Here is a 19,388-nt window from a genome sequence, read left to right as displayed (position 1 = left end):
ATTAAACAGAACAGGTCTGTTTACAAAGGGGAAAAGGGTGTCTTCTTCAAGAAAATTGTCAAGTTCCATACACCAAATGCCACCAAATACCTATTTCCTGTAAGATTACGCAATCTGGTAAGATTACAGGGGTTCTCGAGACTCTGCTGCAGGAACTTTTTTTATTTGTTCTAACAGTGTATTGCCATTCTTAAATTATTACAAATAAAAAAAGGGCAAAATAGCAATATTAAATGGTCTGATATTGACGAGAAATGGGAAAACAAAGAAATGGCAAGGCGCGGATTGGGATAAGGGAAGGAATGTGATGTAGCATCTGGAAATGCGTGTGTATGTCTTTAATTTCGGATGTGACCGTAGTGACTTTTCTTTATATGATTTCTTTCCAACTGACCCACTTTTGTACACCCCTTTTTTTCGAATTCTGTTATTTTAAGCAGATGCGATTGCATTTTTTTTAAACAACGCATTTTCCCTTGCCGTGTTTCTTGAAACCTAGAATCGAAAATCTACACTTGACCCTCAAACTCCAGTGGCGAGCGCACAGAAGCGTTAGCGTACCAGAACGCTAAAATTAGGGCCAGTCACATGTTTCACGGGCAACCACCGATAGACGCATTGTTTTCACTAATAGACCACTAAAAGTAGGCCTACCGGTATCTATAAACTCACAGAAGCTTAGTTGAATTACTATTAATCTAACAATAAAAGGCTTAGCAGAAGCTAACAATGGCGCTAATGTTAATACAAATCACTAACAGTGCTAAGGGCACCAATAGTGATGATGTTAGTGAATAATTTCTCTCTTTAAAACTTGTCTCCCTTTCTTATACCAAGTAATTATATAATATTGACTGACCTTGAGGGGAACATCAAATATATTGCCAGCAAAAGAATCATATTGGCCCGAGTCTTTAGACGAGGGCAATATGGGTCATTTAAGGGCAATATATTTGATGTTCCCCGAAAGAAGAGCCAGTCAATATTTTTATTATCATCCAAATTAGATATCTAGAGCAAAAAATATGATAATGGGGATATTTCTTTTAAAAATAGAGTTCTATTGTGTCATGTTAATATCGGTTTAGGCTCTGCACTTTACCATTATGACGTACTTGCAAGCGCTCGGATCCAGCGTTGTCTTTATTATGACGTATATTGTTGGTGCGCGGATCCTTATGAAGCGTATCTCTTTATACGCATCCATAAATGCCCGGATGTGAGACCAGGGAAAATACTATACAGATATTGACTAATGGGGTGTGTAATATAAACATTCTTTGGACCGCCGGATTTATATTTTCCCGAAGCGCGCAGCGCTGAGGGAAAATATGATCACGAGGGAAAATATTAATCCTTTAGGCGGTCCAAAGAATATTTTTTACACATCCCATCAGTCAATATCTGTTATATTAGATAGCCCTTAAACTAAATAAGATATAAATGGGCCTAACGATGCATGCAGCCTGTTGTATACGATAGTCACAGTGATTGATGGAACTGGTATAGATCTAGGGCCTAGATGTAACTTTATTTAGTCTACTACTACTCTAATGCAGTGAATGGCCCTTTTCTAATCAAATCAACTTTGTTTTAGGCCTAGCCCTAACTGTTAGATCTAAGTTAGAGTCTAATCCAGGTCTACGACCCAAGGCAGACCGAGAATGCCTCTTTTTTAGTCCATGATCAGGTGCAGATTTCGATCTAAGTTAACGTTAGGCCTCATTTTGGATGAGATAAAACATGATCTAAGAGTTAGGTCTAACTGTTAGAAGTCTAGACCTAGGCCTAAGTTATAATTATCTAGATCCAACGTTAGAGTTCTAACGTTAATTACTTTTAGATTGCGGCTGTAAGTCTGTTACTGTTAACTTAGGCCTAACAAGTCAGATGTACCGGTACTGTTGGTTGTCCAGGACCAAATCTGACTAATGACTCGTTAGATCTAACGTTAGATCTAACTCACGTTGTCGTTAGCAAGATTTAACGTTATGTTTCTCTAACTGTCTTTGTTTTAGACTCTAGATCTAGCCTATAAACATTAGATCTAACGTTAGGCCTAACGTTAACACGTTAAAACGTTAGACCTAACGTTAACTTAATACCGATATAGCCTAGATCTAACGTTAGACTCTCGTCTCTAAAGTTAGATCTAGTAACGTTAGACTTAGAATCTAGACTAGATCTAGGCCTTAATCTAGATCTAAATACCCAATTTTATTGTCCAAAAGCTGATCTTATTCCTCATCAGACATCACCACAAATCTTTGACGTTAACAAATTAGAATTTAGATCGTAACGTTAGCTGATCAAGGCCAAAATCCAACGTTAAAAGTTTTAAAACTGCTTAAAAAAACGTTGGCTCCACTCACCAAATACCGGTACAAAGATCTATCAAGAAATCGTTAAATAAAATCCTCAGAATTTCAGAAATGACGTTACAATTAAGTTGGGCTCCATTTTAGTAACTGAAGAAGGCCTTACGGTAAACTTAACTTAGAAGGCTCCTAACAATAACTTTGTTGTCGTCGTCGGACTCACTTAAATTTCGAGGTCCGGTTCAAAAAATTGATTGATACCAATTGATATCGAGTGTTGATCGATTACAAACGATCGCTACTTTAGTCCCACATATTTTATTTCCCTGTAGTTAGTAACATCTAATCCACAAGAGGGCGCCATACACGTAGAAAAATATATTCATGGACCGGTTGGTCAATATTTTCATCGGAGGTGGACCGGCTGGGAAAATACATGGATTTCGATCATATCACGTGACGCGCAATTGACCAATCGCGCTTGGCTATCTGTCTTGGCTATCTAATATAAAGGTATATTTTGCGCCGTCTTTGCATGCAAAGTAAATACGCTCATTGAGACCGAGGAAAATACAAACAATATACCTACCCTTCCCGATATTCAGAAAATGTAGGGCAATACGGTTTTGTAAATGACCAGGGCCCCGTTGCATAAAACTTTTGCCAGACTTATTTTTGCCATAGTTTTTATATGGCAAAAACCTTAGTTTTTTGCCAGAGTTTCAAATTCGGTCAAAATTTCATGGCAAAAAAACTCTGGCAAACTTTTGCCAGAGTTTTTTAAGTTGCCAGAGTTTTTAAGACTGAATAAACTTGAACGAGGATGAACGCCGATATCAGCCGATATCGCGATCGGTATCTGCGGCTGCTGAAAAAATCATGGAGACTCCATAGAACGGTAAGCTTGATATTTTTTTAATGAAATGTGTTGATACTTGCTATTTTTATCATTATAGGTCGATTAATTAGTTGCAAAAATATCTGTGTATTGTTTTGAATCCGTGCTCACACCGTGAAAGTGAGATTCACGATTTTTTAACACGTTTGAATCGTTCCATTTTTGTGTCGCAAGCGCCTGCGGGGTCTGCGTCTCGGCCATGTCTATTGCCGCCGGAGCTTCGGCATGGTGATGTGACCGCGCTGGTCGCACTTGGTGCGCCAACAGCTGAAACCACCAACTGCATCGACACGTTTGGAAAGCTTATTTATCGTATTTCTCTTGCTATGATCACACATTCTACATTATGATTAGTATCAGTAAATAAAAATTTCATGTTGTTCAAATCAATTTTTCATGTTAGAATTGAATTGAATGCAAAGCCAAAGTTGCAAACTTTGGACCACCGTCACTGTCGGTCGTTACCAAATACCAAGTCAGACAAGTTGAATTGAAGTTGGTTAGATTCTAGACCTACAACAACAGTTAGATCGAATTTTCAGATCTAACTTTAGGCATAGAATCAACATTCTTGATCTAAGTTAACTTTTTCTGAAGAAGTTGAGACTTCAGTCAGTCAGTTTGAGGTCTCCACCGTGAAGCCCCTGAGGCTGAGTGAGGTACATGTTCTATTATTAGTATTACGTAGGCCCTTAAAAAAGGTGCGTAGCTCTAGAGCTAGAGCTAGATTAATGGTTGGCGCATAGACTCTCTTGTACCAGGTGCAGATCTAGAGCCTGTGTCTTTACTTAGTCATGTTAGTACAGTACTACAGGGCGCGAATTGGCACTAGGGCCTACAGTGCAGTGCTGCGATCCAAAATTTTTGACAACTCTGAATGGTGGCTTTAATTTCTCCCTTAAAAATTTGAAATAAAATAGGGGGGGGGAGGCAGTCGTAACAATTGACCCCCTTTCCATGGATCTGCTATAGGTGACCCCACATGAAATTGCGACATCATGATCATGAACAGTACTTAGCATAATGTGCCAAAAATTTTGAGGGGGCCTGACACTGACAATGGCGTAGGGGGCAAATCTTTTTGATAAAAACTGAGCAACCCAAAAATTTTACATTTTTTTTTAATACAAAAAAAAAAAAAAAAAAAAAAAAAAAAAAAAAAAAAATCGAAATTTTTGTTATCCCCTTTATTTTGTTTTTGAAAATTTTAGAGGGTCCATAGTCTCTCCCCCCCAAAAAAAAAATGTACGCCAGTGAACGTGAATCTATACAGTGGCTAGAGATTAAAAATTGGTCTCAATTTAAAGCTTGTTATAATCCAACACTCTGCAATTTATTTCAATTAATTGAATTAATTGAAATTAATGATCTGATGACCACTAAAGTAAAAATCTTGAAAATCCTTCATAAAAAAATTCTTGCAGAGAAACAAATCATATATATAATGTTATTTTGGGGATGAATGGAGACTATGGGATTGTTGTATTGTTAGTATTTAACATGCATTACTATGTTTTTTAAGGGGCTAGAATTTTGATTTTGGTCTCAATTGCATATAACATCATTGATTATTTGTTTAAGATAGAAAATAAAAAATGATTAAAAAATTGCAGTTTTGGAATTTGGATATTCTAAGTTCATATAAATTTGCATATCTAAATTATGTTGAAGAAATGAACAAATCCCTTTAGGTTATTTATCATCTGAAAGGGAATTTCAATGATCAATCCAAATATTTTTTTCCAGTTTGTACTGAGCTAATTTTTTTCTGTTAAGTTTGAATCACTGTAATAAGTCCAACAATTGGAATCAACCATCAAAATGTCCTATCCTAGTAATGGTTTAATTCACCGGCACAAACATATTACAGTAGTATAATTCATTTGATAATTTATACTGAAAGTAATCTCAATGCAAATATTTGTGTGACTTTATCTAGTCTTAATTTGTGACTCTCTAATAGGATTATTTATTTTCTCATTCAATATCTAACAGCTTAAATAGTTGAGGTATATACACTGGAGCAACTCAAGTGCATGTGTGACTTTTTGAGAAGAAACCACACAAGGCTGTTGGTTAGCAATCACCATGTAAAAGGGTAAGATATACAGCTTAATTTCAAATTAGCCAAAATTCTAATTGCTACCATTTTAAGTATTTATAGACAGGCTTATATTTTATGTTGGTAATCTCGATGCAAAGTTTCTCAAAGTGAAAAGAATATTCATGAAGAAGAAGTCATTACTGCCTGATAATGTCGAACATAAAGTAGTTATAAAATACAATTTTTAAAAAAGGTTTCGTCTTCTTGAATAGAAAGAAAAAAATTTGTTTCAGGCATATTTGAAATGAGTAAGAATCCTCATGTTGATTATTAAATTTATACAACCCCCCTCCCCCCCCCCAAAAAAAAAATAGAAAATGTACCTAATCTCACCTGGCTATGCTAGTGATTGTGTAGACCTGAATCAATAATAGTTAAGTTCATTTAATTACCTCTTGCAATTCTTTGAAAATTATTATTGATTTTGATTTTTTTTTCTTTGATATGTCCATTGGAAATGATGAAATCTTATTTTCTTACAATTACAAGTTTTGATTTAGATTTTCATGGAATAAAACTGAAAGAGTACAACACATCTTTCTTATAAATTCCTGATTTGAACTCTAGTTACATTAATAGATTGCAATTTTAAATTTTGATAACTTACAAAGTAGATAAATAATATTAATTATATGCCATGAAATGAGATTTTTGTCAAATAAATTTAGACATTCTTGACAAAGTGCAGAGTGTCTTTTCAATTAATATATAGCATATACCTATTTTATGATTTGTTTGTGTTTGCATTTTAAATAAAGGTTTGCAGAAACCAGACAGAGAGCCTGTGTGGAGATGCTATTGGCTGCCCAGGTCGGACTGCCTCAAACCTGAGGCGGTCTTGGAGTGATCTAACAAAAGAGTGAATGATTATGCTAGGAATCAGACAAAGACTGGTATGTATTTTTATTTATAAGAGTTAAGAATATATTTTATATGCATCAAGAAGAATTAAAGATCACTATCTCTTAAATTTTATTTTGTTGTAATTGTCATGCAACTAATCCAAAATATCTAGAATTGTTTTACATCCACCCATCGGAGGTGGGTCCGAGGACAGGTTTTGGGGTTGTCTGGCCATCCTGTCTTTCTTAAATTATTCTGATAAGTAAAGAACTGTTTGATTTCAAACTTGTCCAAGAATGCATGTAGGATTGATTATACTTTAATTATTTTGAGGGTATCAAGGTCAAAGGTGGCATGCCTTGTTCACCTGAATATACATAGTTCCTGTGATAAATAAAGAACCCTTTGATGGTTCAACTTCAACTTGGCAAATATATATTTGGGAGTGACAATGATCAGGTTAGGTCAAATGTAAAAATTCACCAGAGATCGTTGGCAAATTTGTGTGTTTAATATTTTTATCTTTTGATGTTGCAATGGCGGATGCATAAATTTCGAAACTTACAAATGTACCCCCATGATCCTCGACGGGTTAAGGATGGATTGGTGTCACGGCTAAATACTAATTAAAAAACAAGTATTATTCTTTGTCTATTTCAGTCATTCAGTAATTAAATTGTTGCATTTGTGGAAAACTTCATAACTGAACAGTTCTGTGTGTAGTGACTTCAAAATTTGTTATTGACAGATTCTTCTTTGGCCTAGATCCCCTGTGTTTGTGGGGGGGGGGGGTAGGCACAGATCTGGGGGGGTACACCCCCAAAAAAATTGTTGAAAGTACTGTGTTTATATGCAAGTGATGACCATTTTTTTTGGGGTTGTCAACATTTTCTGGACAAAAGTGCCCCTCCTTTTGGAAATTCCTGGATCTGCGCCTGGGGTGAGGCGAGTCAAAATCACCCTTCATAGTTTTTTTTAAAGATCCTTCTGCTGTGATCCCTGTTTGCATGGAGAACATTTATAATTGTGGCATTACTGCACTTTGTTAAATCTTTAGGTGGTAAAGTGAAGCCAAATATGGAGATTGTGCTGGCAGCCATGAGGGACAAGGCCAAGCATTGGGTCCATGGCCAGGAGACAGAGACTGGGGCATCTGAGCAACTGGTTAGTTTTACATAAAAGATTTATCACACAAAGGCACAACAAAGTTGAAAATATATATACCTAAGGATCATTGTATTAATTTTGCTATATTCTTTCATTCATTTTCTCGAGAAAGGAGCATAATTTCGATTGAAATTTGTACAAGATGGTTCTCCCTATAGAAATAGGTAAACTGGTCTACAATGAAAAATTCAGATTTTTTAAAAGCTAGAATAATTATCACTAACCCATAGAATTCCTATCATTCATTTTGAATTAATTAAATCTGAATTTTAACGGGGATAGTTCTTCTTTCCTCATGAAAATTTCTGCAAGGAATAGTAAGTAGCTTCAACTACTATTGCCAGATTGAGGGATTTTCGTTCAGAGTTGGTAAATGATTTAAGATTTCCAAAATGAAATAAAAATGTTGAATCATAGTAAGTCAATAAAAAAAAAATCAATGCGGAATGGTTTGAAGATGTAATTAAAGTTAAGTCAAAAATTATTTTCTTGATGTGCAGCTTTCACATAAGGCAGCCTGCTTCTGGACATGGGGAAGCCAGAGGAGGAAAAGGAGGTTGAGGCGGAACCTCAAGCTGTTCCCAGGGCACCATTGACATCCAGGGTAGATGGGGTCTAGTTGATTTTTAGGACACCAAGATGACACCCAGCATAAGAGAAGAGAAGGTGCTCTTCCTGTTATGACCAGCACACCAAGTACCAGGAGCATGGATCTGCAGCAAGTTCAGCAGGAGACGCTCAGAATGCAGCAGTTTGTTAATGGAAATCAGTAGTAACATTGAACAATGCAACTTCCTCTCCATTTTTTTTAAAACTGGAAACCTGTTGAATATTGTTTTTAGAAAATGAAGTAAATCACCTTGAACTTTGGAAATTTCCAAAAGCATATATTTTAGCAAGTAATATGAAAATGAGTTATACCTTGGTCACATTTGGTGGCCTTACGGCAAGTCAAAATCAGTCGTTTTATGTATTACTATACGAACCACCTACATGAAGCTGGTACAAGGATGAGTAAAATGGTTGATTTCGACTCGCCATAATGCCACCGGCGAATGTGACCTAGGCATAAGTTGTTGATGTCATTGCCTCATAATTTTGAACAAAAAGTGACAAAGACTACATTCTTCAGGATTGAGAAAGTTAAACTTGATCTTTATTCTCATCTCAGTAGATAGAAGATAATGTTATTCATTCAATACTGCGGTAGAATTTGAACAAATGCCTTGCAATGCAACATAAAAATTTAGGTTTTGAAATCTTGATGGGAATCCCTGTGCAAGAACAGTTTTAAAGTTTATTTATACATGTTCATATTGCAAGTCTATTATATGATCTGTCAGCATTGTTTGTGGATCTCACACTGGTGTCATTAGCCATAGTTCCAATCTTACGCCATCTGCAAAACATTTTCCAAGGGTACTGTTATGTTGATTTAAAAGAAAAGGGACCTTGTCAACATTCAATCACATCTTTCAATACGCATATAAGGGTATGGGATACTGCATTGAAATTAAAATATGACTTGATAAAAATTATTTTCAATTAAATTAAAAGTATTATAATGGTTCATAACAAGTTCTTTTGACTGTCACTCTGACTGTTCTTAATAAGTGATTGCGAATAAAATTATTTGAAATGTATAATTCAATGAGAAATGAATTGTTTAAAAGAGGATAAATTGCGAGAGAAGAGATAGAAAAAGAAAGAAAGTATTAAGAAAGAGACGTCTGAGTTGCGTGACTGTAATTTAATTGAAAAAAGAAAACTGTTCTTAATAAGTGATAAGTTTTTCCCTATTCTCGCTTGCAAATAAAATTGTTTTAAATGTATAATTCTATGAGAAATAAATTGTTTAAAAGAGGATAAATTGCGAGAGAAAAGATAGAAAAAAGAAAGTATTAAGAAAGAGACATCCGAGTTGTGTGACCGTAATTTAATTGAGAGAAGAAAACTTCTTAATAAGTGATAAGTCTTCCCCATTCTCAATTGCAAATTAAATTATTTTAAATATATAATTCAGAATTAAATTGTTTAAAAAGGAGAAAGGGAGAGAGAAGAGGAAGAAAAAGAAAGAAAGGAGAATTATTAAGAAAGAGATGTCTGATTTGTGTGACTGATATTTTAATTGACAGTAGAAATAAAATGATTTAACCCTTAGGTCGGCGTCCGACTATAAAAATACAATTGCACCATCCCTCTTGGCCCATAAAGGAAAATATTCTTGATTGTTACATAAAATATTACCAAGAAAAACATCAAGTCTTGTTCGCCCCCCCCCCCCACCCATATAATTGCCACACCTTCAACACTATGGATCTATGTTTTATGAAATTGCTAATTTGGATATTTTGGAAATATTTTTAACATTGCCAAGAAAGCAACAACAACAAAAAAGAACCTTTTTGAAATATTATGGACAAATGTGATACAAAATGTTTTCCTCCACTTTTTCTAACAATATTATAATGTTTTGAATAATGGCATTGAGGAGGGGGTGGTGTGATTGAATTGCATGAATTTAATTATTTGTTCCTTGTCAAATAATTTGGATATACATACTTTCATCCAATGTAAATACAATGTGTAGACCTAGGCTGTTTACCCCCCCCCCCCCCCTCTTCCAGAATAATCCCCCTCTTGCTATCTCTCTTTCTCTCTCTCTTATTGTATGTTAGATGTTTGGGGACATTTTCATCCCATCATGGAGGTTATCATTAATTGAGTTTTATTCCTGGGTTTTATAAAGCAACCACAAAGAAAAAAATAAAACATCTCTCAGTTGTCCCCGTTCAGGAACTTTCGATGATGGCTAGTTTTTCTTACTTTATTACATTTTGTTCCCAGCCTTCTATCATATACATGTAGACACAAGTGTGAAATTAAAAAGGAATCCACACAAATTTCGGGTCACTGTATTATATAGTGTAAGTTTTGATAAATATATCAGTCGGATATTTCATTTCCCCTTTTCATTTGTTTACGTGCTCGATCGTCGTCTGTCTTGGACTGGAGCAAGCCGAGCGACGGGAAAGAAAAATATAAGTTAGGTCTGTTTTTAGTGAAAGATAGACCTCCTCCGGCATGCCCCTCCTTCTCAATCATCACCCAGTTTTTATGACCTGTTAAAGAAAAATGAGACTGGCAAAGGTGAGAAATTAAGATGTCCAATGAGCGCGTCCTAATCTTACTTTGAAGTTCCAACTTATTTTTGCAAGTGCGGGACTGGGCCGTATCGACTGCTATTCAAGTTTTCCTCGTAAAATTGAACTTGCAGTACAAGTCTGTTCAATCGTTAAAATAAAGTTAGCTCATACTTCTGAGTATTTCAGTTGATTTAGGGTAGTATTTCTTGGTATGTCTCGTAGAACTTGTACATATTTGGATTTACAAAGATGGTTAAATGGTAAAAAACTGCAAAAATTGAGGCGGCTTAGGAGGTACTCCAACAACACATCGTTGCATATCGCATAGAGGTTGAACCAGCGGCCAACTCGCCAGCCGGAGGCTCTGGCGATATTCACGGTAGCAAAGAAAAAGAGCAGACTGCCTAAGTTCAAGTTCAACTTTAAAGCCTTATGTTTTGAGTAATTTAAAGTGTTTAGTCCAACTGCATCGCTCTATTCACAGCATAACTTTTCAAAAACACTATAATCATATAGATTTACTTAAACTAGAACTAGATTCTATCTTAGAAGATTTTTATTATTGAGCTGTCACAGGGTTGATAAATTTAAAAAAATGAAACCACCAACTATTATTCCCCCCACTTCACTTAGAATCTAGATCTTCCTAGGCCCTATTTTTACTACATTATATGAAATTTTCTGTAATTACCTTATTGCGTAGCCTATACAAGGCTTATGTCACCCTTCTAATTATTCTTGAAGCCGTAGACAGGTGAATACTGTATATGGTACTTGGGACAGATCCTGAGCAGCTGCCTTGAAATAGTTTTGCCGGAGTTTTTAGGACTTTGCCGTTGGTACAGGAGCTACGGCAAAAACCCACTTGATTTGCCGGAGTTTTTTAAAAGTTTTGCCGTAAAAAACTCCGGCAAAGTTTTATGCAATGGAAAACTCCGGCAATTTTTTTTTTGCCGTAGTTTCCTGATTTTTTGCCGTAAAAAACTCCGGCAAAAGTTTTATGCAACGGGGCCCAGCTCAGATGTCTGATACGGGTGATAATTTATAATATACCTCGACCGAATTAAAGGGGTATTCTGGGCCCAACAATATATGAATAAATTGAATAAAATTAGATGAGAAAATTGCTGAAAATTCATCAAAATCTGATAAAAAATAACAAAATTCTTGACTATGAAAAATTAAACATTTTTTGCAACTAATATTACTGAGTAGCATGTGGCCATGAATATGAAATAAATGGAATGATAATGCCATATCCTCTAGCTCTTTCACCTTTTTCTGATTTTATTTAAAACATTGAAATGAACTCGAAATTGTCTAAAATTGTTTCGCCCGAGTAACAAAATTATGATCTTTGAAGCAATATTCTATGTGGACAAAATTTAAATAAACCTAATTTTGTATGATACAACAGACCCTCATTCAATATTCCTGGAGAAATGAATATAAATTTCACCGAAATAGGGCCAAATGCAAAATTTAAAGAAACCATATTTTTTTTCTACTCATTTCCAATTTTTATCACTTTGTCAGTGTTTTTTTTTGGTCTCACTTTACCGTTCGAACCGTATTATTTTCTTCAGCCTGGAGTACCCCTTTAGGAGTACGTATATAGCGGGGGATGTTGATTAGTGCCAAGATATATGATCCTATTAAAAATAATTCTTCCAAGATATATCATGTATTTAGATGTGTGAAGACATATAATATGAATAGACCCTACATTAGAAAGAAGAAAAATAGCTGATGAAATTTATCGCATGATAATCATCATTGGCAAATACTCTATCATGAGCATGATGAGTGAAGTCTCCGAAGAGCATTTGCAAACAAAAGAAACAGATGAAAAGTGGGATTGCATTTTTTGTACAGAACCTCCATCGTAATATAATGATAGGCAATTTTGTTTTATCTTTTTAAGCTTATTCGATATTTTTAAAATTAAATTAGTAATACTACCTGTTGCCATTTCATGTTTAAAATGTAATAATAATTCAATTTTGTAGGCCCATGAAAATTAATTACATTCATTTACACTTTCCTAGACAAGATTTTAAACTTGTAGGATGTGCAAATAATCATAACTAAATCTAAGTTAAATCTAGATCAATACCAAGACTACGCACAAATTATAGATTTTGCTTAACTCTAATCCCCAAACAACAGCTTTCTCTGCCTTCTTTACGGTAATTCTACCCATGTTATTGAGAGCTGATTTGTTAATAAATAATACTATACAGATTCTGATGTCAAGCGTTGATCTCAGATATAAATAATGCATTATAGCCATCGCGGCGAGATTACCGGTTGTAACAAGGGGCCTTTATTTTTTGTTAGCGCAGTGTTAGTGAAATATTACGCTAACAGCGGCCAACAGCATTTCTGTGCGGCCGATACAGATCACGAAAGAAGTGATTTATTGAGGTATATTTTCAGTTTTATAAGCAACTTGATCATCACAGGCATAAGACTCGGCGTAATATTTTTTTCTTTGCACTACGTTTGCTCTATTAGGTTGAATATAATTTGATGACCCTATATTCAACCATCAAATATTTACAGTGACAAATATGTGAAGGGCCACGTAGCTAATCTAATGGAGCCTAGACAATTTCAGATGCAGATCAGAAGTTAGAAACAGGGGGGATCATCTAGCTACTCGCTTTTTAAGTATCCATTGAGCCTGACATTTTAAAATGTTGAAAAATATATAAAGCCTATCCGCATTTAACATTTCAGGACATTCGGTCGTTGCCCGGTGATTTTTCTTACTTTCAAATATATGTTAACATGTATATGGTTTATTTGATTTAACCTAAATGACCTCAATGTTTTTTTATAGCATGTTACATGAGCGAACGATCAACAATGTTCAAATTTAGTTATAAAATGGGACTTTTCACTCTATCTTCATATTAACATGGTTATCGAAATGCATCCTCCCAACACAATGGTGTTAGAGTGAAAGCCTTAGAATGGTTCTGGAATTACCTATCACTGAAAAAGAAGACGATTCGTATAAATAGATAATCATGGTTCGACTTTACGGCCAATGAGTTGTGCGGTTCCACATGGAAGCCATCTTGGTCCCTTGTTATTTATTGCATACAGTAATGAATGTTAAAATCTTCAGATGTTCTATTTTTTATTTTATTTGCAAACGATTCGGCCTTATCTTGTTTTTTTTTATAACCTTATTTCTATTCTATACTATTATTCTTGAACGCAAACGTGTAGTGGAATACGCTAAAGACTAATAGGCTAATGAATTTGCCCCCAAATCGAAACTTCTTACACCATATTTTGTCAACAACACTTCCGTAAGCGGATCCAGGAGGGCGTAGCCGAAGCGACTCCCCCTCCCCTATTGGCGGCAGAAAAAAGGATGGAGTAGGAAAAAGAAAAATGGGAAAGGAGAGGAGATAATATAGGGAGTTCGTAAGAGGACAAATAAATGAAATGTGTTGTGAAAATAGGGTGAAAGGAACACAAGGAAAAAAAAAGTTTCATGTACCTTTCTAAAAGCTTCGCTCGCACTTGCATCGCCTATGAGCAGCGCAAGAAGTGCTCGGTAAAAATTCCCATTTCGTGGAGTGGATATTACATTTTTTCTGCCCGCAAAGCGCACTCGAATAATTTGATGTATGAAGTATTTTTCCTCAATATGGTTTCTATACACTCTGTTCTTTAAAATATATCCCTCTTTTGGTCTGAATACCACAATAAGATTAATGGGTTATTTTATATGAATTCTAACAAACTTCTTTAATATCCCCTTTCATGACAGTTTATCAAATATTTCAGCTCGCGATTCGCACTGGTATTCTTATTATCATTATTACAAAAAGTTCTTAAAATGTCGCCGTTTAGTCATGAATGTAAAAACAAATTGCGCTCTCATTTGGTTTACTTGATACATATGCAGTGGGAAAATGTGCCACAAAAAACTTAAAGGAGTCAGATACGGCGTATCGAGTAAAGTTTATATAAAGTTGCAAGGCGTGCGAACAAAACATAAACATTTTTTATTACAAAAGTATAATATTGTGATAGATTTGACATAAAATTCAGAGAACGATTCCAAAGTTCTTTCTTTATTTCCTTTTTTCCTTGACTCTTTTTTTTCTTGGTGTAGAATAATTCGAGGGGGTGGCAAGATGCCCCAAGCCCCCTCCCTTATCTGTACTCCACTGATACATATCCTTATCATGAATTCCGATAAAACGCCCTTGAATCGTCCCTTTCTTCGAATAAACTCTTCGCTGTCGCATAATTTCTACGGGAAGATACACCATCATTTCAATGACAAAATCTCATGGGTGTCGATCGGTATTCTTGGTTGGGGGGGATGATTGATACAAATATTCATGTGGATGGGGATCTTTCGATATTACCCCCACAAAATCACAAGTTAGGACATTTGGGAGTGGTTGATATGCATGGTGCTCTTGGAAATTCCTTCATTGTTGCAGTGTACTGTATTTATATAGTTTTTTTTTTTTTATTCAATTTGTGTTACAAGTAAGCCCAGTGGCGTACCGTGGGTCATGGCATTGGGGGGCACCAGCAAAAATTTTGAGTCACTTATGAGCGTACAAAGCGCGCTCAGTTGCCAGCTATACTGACCTAATATACATTTTAAGGACAGTGCCATATATTAAACAGATATGTATCTCACAGATGAAATAATGCGAGCGCGAAGCGCGGGCTTAAATTTTTTTGATATTCGGACGTAAAAGGGACATTATAATCAACTTTTTGTAATCATGATACGTACCTGTCTCGCTAAACAATGCGAGCGCGAAGCGCGAGCTGAATTTTTTGTATATATTGGCCCCAAACAGGGAGATTTTAAGGACTATATTTAAGGAATCCACTTCATATCTCACCACAGTCATCTAATGCGAGTGCTAAGCGCTTGCTGATTTTGTTAGAATTAAACATGAAACACTTGAAGTCATTGTAATCATGATTATTAACATACGCATCTCAATAATCAAATATTGCGAGCGCGAAGCGCGAGTTGAAAATTTAGGAAATTAAGACCTGAAAAGGGGCATTCTAACAACCGCGTAGCCAGGATTTCATTTTGGAGGGGGCGGTAAATGCATGCGAAGCGGGCCAACACTTACAGAGTGCGCGAATCGCGCTCCCGAGGGGGTGGGTGCAGGGAGGGGGAGTTTCCCCCTCCCGCGCGAAGCGCGAAGCTCTCGGCGTTTCATAAATTAAAATGAAAAGGAGCCGTCTATCTTGTCTTCTAGTACCTGTATCAGCTCCAATTCAGTTGACTCTATTGTGATTTTGAACTTGTTTTCAAAAGTGATTGTGAACGGACAAAAAAGGATAAAATGGAGAAAATTATAATAATAATTACCCCGCGCGAAGCGCGGAAGCTAATGCATTTTGAATGCTTCCCTCGGAAAGATAAGATTTTATTACAATTTAGCCACGTGCATATCTTTAACTCGCAAAACAGAGGAGAAGAAGATATGCCGGGAGGAAGATATTCTTCCCCGCGCAGAGCAATGAAACTCTGAAATTTTAAAGGTCGGCCTTTTCATCAAATGCAGATATCTCTATAACCATCGGCTCTAATTCAATTGATTTTCTAAGATTATTGAACTTCATTACATGGAAAATACCGCTCAAAAAGTTGAAACTTCTGTGATTTATTGAAATTATATAACAAGGATGATGTATAATGTCTTTGACTAATCTTGAAGCGCTTCATTTTGAACGATAAAGAAACTTAAGTGTCATTCAAAATTTCAAACTGAGGGCGCAAAATAGGACAGGAGATGAATGTGCAGGGAGATGACATGAAATTTACTAGAATTTGATTTAAAAAAATATTGTACTTTTTTATTTGATACGACACGAATTTTATACCTTCTTTTTTTTATTAGAAACCTGTTTGCCCCCAAATTATGGTTGTTAAGTAATGAGCTGAAAAGCGGGAGAAGTTGCCTAGTGGAGGTGACGGCAGAAATTGATACAAAGATTTGACCCGCCTGGAGTCGACCTGACCAGAAGTTGCGCGATCAATTTGAAAAAAAAGATAAATTCATACACTTCGGCCTAACCTTACTCTAATTCCATGCCCTCATGTATACATTTGAACTTGAACTGGCAAGAAACACGTATAGCTGAGGTGGAACTGCAATATTGTCATTTATCCGCGCGCAGCGCGGAAGCAAAATTCATATATATAAATTTAGAGCAAGAGTGGAGGAGTTTCTCTTTTTGGAAAAAAAATTGAAGAATAAAAGGAAAAACCCACAAAGCTACCTTTCTCCCCTTTCTTCCCTTCGCTTTTCCTTTTCTCCTCTCCTTTTTTCCTTTTTTTTCTTTTTGGGGACGTTTTGGGGGGGGGGGCGACCGCCCCCACCGCTCCCCCTGTCTACGCGCCTGCATTCTAAAGCTTGTTTGTAGGAATTCACTAGGACCATACATATTTCATTAACCAAATGATGCGAGCGCGAAGCGCGACCTGAAATTTTTTTTATATTGAGATCAGAAAAAGGGACATTTTAAGGACTGATTCTAGGAATTCATGGAGAGCAGACGTATCTCACTAAAGCCAACATAAGCATGGACAAGAAATGTTTTATATTAAGACCTTGAAATGTGGCAATCACTTTAAGTAGTCATGAAAAAAGCATACTATTGCACATAAAATAATAATTCGAAGTGCGAGGAAGTATATTGAAAACAGATGCATAAGCATTTCATTCTTTTTCATCTTGAACCTCCGACCATCTGTTTAAAAGTCCTGGAAAAGAATGTTTTTATTTAATAACAATATACACAAATTGCGAGGGAAACAAATTGATTGATGGCATACTTTAATCATCACTATACTCACCATTATCAAACTTTTCATTTTTTCATCATCATTATTACAATTTTTCTACCCTGAATTATTGGGGGGGGATGATAATACAGGACATCCCCCCCACTTGAAATATTGGGGGGATATATCCCCCCCATCCCCCCCCCCCCGTGATCGACACCCATGCGTCAAAATGTGTTTAAAATGCCCCGTATCTATAGTTCTAAATAAAAGAGGAAACTTGCGCTTTGCGCTCGTGTGGATTTTTGGGATACATATCCTGTTCGTCATATTTAAAACGTGCTTAAAATGTCAAATTTCAGGTCGGAAAATAAAAACAAAATAAGCTCGCGCTTCTCCATTCTCCATCCAAGGCTCTGCTTTATGTTGGAACAAAAAAAGACACTCAGTTACAGAATGTCTTATCGAGAATATTTTACATGTATTTCATATTTAATAATTATATATATATATATTTTTTTAAATATTATTAGTTATATACTATAAACTTTTACCTATTTCCTTTGTACTATCATATTTCATAGTTGAGATGAGATTAAACCAAACTTAAATCCAAACTTAGCCCTCTTTTCCATTTTTATTATAATTATTCAAAGCTCTTGCAATCCTGAACAGACCAGCGACTAACAGCCAAAAAACATGATTTTTTTTGTACAATTAAACTAATGGACAAGTAGAAAAATGAATATTGTAGTTGAATCAAGAAATTATGAGATGTGGATCTGGTAAGCATTAAGGGATGGGGGGGGGGAATGCACCACTTATTCCTGCTTTGAAGTGTTTGGTATGCCCGACAGTTTTGAAAAGCACTTTTAATTGAGAATATATGTATATATATATATATATACACAACAAAAAAAGTAAGTTCCCCCTATATCAAATTACTGTAACTTTTGAACGGAGTTATTTTGAGATATGATATTTCGTAGGTGGTTTTCTACACTCATTAAGCAAATGAAATTGATCGGTTGATTCATGCTTGAGTAATTAAAGATTGAATTAAAAATGACCATTTTTGAAAGTCACAAGAGTCGTTTTTCAGATTGTGCAAATACAAAGTTGGGCAAAAGTTGATTTTAGGTGAATTTTATGGTGTTATGCTGTTTTGCTATTCATCATTTAGCCACTCCACACACAATTTTGATATCGTATGTTCATGGTTGAGTGAGCACAATATCACAGGGGCCGCGGAAGCGGGGGTGGGGCCCCACTTTTTTCCAAAACCATGTACAAAAATGTAAAAATGACCATACGATTGTAATTTTTTGCATGGTCAGCCCCCACTTTTGGATCAGCCCCTCCTCCGCACTTTGAAAACCGTTCCGCGGCCCCTGTATTGTGACGTTTCATCATAGGGATTTTGGTAGTATCTGTCACATGGATATACTCAAATAAAACTCACGTCAAACTTGTGCCATTCAGTATGATATTATTTACAATTTATTTCAGTATAATTTTGTTGGTTTACAATTAGAAATAAAAATTGTTTCTTTCTGATAAAATTCAGGACCAAAAAAAAAATACAATGTAGATTCTCAAAAAGATATCATTTATTTCCACTTCAAATTTACCTTGTCTCGAGACACCCAAAACTGATATATATATATATATATATCTTTACAACTGAATGTACATTTGATCGACCTGTTTCAAAGTTTGTCTATCTTTAACATATCATCAAAACAATTGTTTTATTTTTCAATAACACCACTCACTCTAACTATGAAGGATCCTGTACTGATCCACTCATAACCTGACTCACATTCAAATATAATATAACCAATATAACACTTAAGTCAAAAGCTTCTCGACCCTTTGTTCTAATCACATATCATTATAAAACATTTCATTTTCAAACAATACTGCGAACTCCATGCAGTTTATCATTTCGCCAAGAACATCATAAATTCAAATATAATATCAACTTCGCTGTTATCATCAGTTTTTTTTTGTTAAAACTGTCTTCTTTCCCTTTTAAACATCGGTTGCCTCATCTCAGCACTTACATCAACTGTGAGGATCCTGTATTGATCCATCCACGAACACAAGTATTTAT

The 19,388-nt window shown here is 35.5% G+C and overlaps 1 long non-coding RNA gene across 1 annotated transcript; it reads left to right on the top strand.

Moving 5' to 3' along the window:
* The first annotated feature begins 3,121 nt into the window (after nt 1-3,121).
* On the top strand, nt 3,122-8,908 carry LOC129263007 (uncharacterized). Its single transcript, XR_010293800.1, has 5 exons — nt 3,122-3,216; nt 5,212-5,314; nt 6,079-6,213; nt 7,221-7,327; nt 7,831-8,908. It is a non-coding gene; the product is annotated as an uncharacterized LOC129263007 (long non-coding RNA).
* The last annotated feature ends 10,480 nt before the right edge of the window (nt 8,909-19,388 follow it).

This window comes from Lytechinus pictus, chromosome 6, assembly GCF_037042905.1.
Source record: "Lytechinus pictus isolate F3 Inbred chromosome 6, Lp3.0, whole genome shotgun sequence".
Lineage (NCBI taxonomy): Eukaryota > Metazoa > Echinodermata > Echinoidea > Temnopleuroida > Toxopneustidae > Lytechinus > Lytechinus pictus.
The sequence above is the reverse complement of the archived record's forward strand: the minus strand, read 5'-3'. Positions and strand labels throughout refer to the sequence as shown.